At 33.8% G+C, this 1,089-nt stretch overlaps 1 non-coding gene across 1 annotated transcript; it reads right to left on the bottom strand.

The window, feature by feature from the left end:
* Positions 1-751: 751 nt before the first annotated feature.
* On the bottom strand, positions 752-859 carry LOC148577699 (small nucleolar RNA R71). The gene has a single exon (XR_015903684.1). It is a non-coding gene; the product is annotated as a small nucleolar RNA R71 (small nucleolar RNA).
* Between the last annotated feature and the right edge of the window lie 230 nt (positions 860-1,089).

Raw genomic sequence — 1,089 nt, 5'->3', positions numbered from 1 at the left:
CCTTATTTTTCCTTTTTCAATTAATTTTCGAAAAATACCAAAAAAAATCTAAAAAAAATTAGAAAATCATAAAAAGCAAAAATATTTTTCTGTTTCTTGTTTGAGTCTTGAGTCATATCATAAGTTTGATATCAACTGCATGTGCATCTTGCATTTTTTCGAAAATTTCCATGCATTCATAGTGTTCATCATGATCTTCAAGTTGTTCTTGGTAAGTCTTCTTATTTGATCTTGATGATTTCATGTTTTGTGTCTTTTCATGTTTATCATATGCATTCTTGAATTCTTAGTGTCTAAGCATTAAAGAATTCTAAGTTTGGTGTCTTGCATGTTTTCTTTGCATTAAAAATTTTTCAAAATTGTGTCTATGATGTTCATCTTGACATTCATAGTATTCTTGGTGTTCATCTTGACATTCATAGCATTCTTGCATGCATCACATGTTTTGATCTAAAAATTTCATGCATTGCATCTTTTTAGTGTTTTTCTCTCTCATAAAAAAAATTCAAAAATAAAAAAAATATCGTTCCCTTTTTCTCTCATCAAATTCTTAACTGAATTCTTGCAGATATGTGATACTGTTAAGACTAATGGAATAGATCCTGAAGTCTACAGGCTCATGCTTTTCCCTTTTGCTGTAAGAGACAGAGCTAGATTATGGTTGGATTCTCAACCCAAAGACAGCCTGAACTCTTGGGATAAGCTGGTCACAGCTTTCTTAGCCAAGTACTTTCCTCCTCAAAAGCTGAGCAAGCTTAGAGCTGATGTTCAAACCTTCAGACAAAAAGAAGGTGAATCCCTCTATGAAGCTTGGGAAAGATACAAACAGTTGATCAAAAAGTGTCCTTCTGACATGCTTTCAGAATGGACCATCCTGGATATATTCTATGATGGTTTATCTGAGCTATCAAAGATGTCGTTGGATACTTCTGCAGGTGGATCTATTCACCTAAAGAAAACGCCTGCAGAAGCTCAAGAACTCATTGACATGGTTGCTAATAACCAGTTCATGTACACTTCTGAAAGGAATTTTGTAAGTAATGGGACGCCTATGAAGAAGGGAGTTCTTGAAGTTGATACTCTGAATGC

This window comes from Arachis ipaensis, chromosome B1, assembly GCF_059453495.1.
Source record: "Arachis ipaensis isolate K30076 ecotype BB chromosome B1, ASM5945349v1, whole genome shotgun sequence".
Classification (NCBI taxonomy): Eukaryota; Viridiplantae; Streptophyta; class Magnoliopsida; order Fabales; family Fabaceae; genus Arachis; species Arachis ipaensis.
The sequence above is the reverse complement of the archived record's forward strand: the minus strand, read 5'-3'. Positions and strand labels throughout refer to the sequence as shown.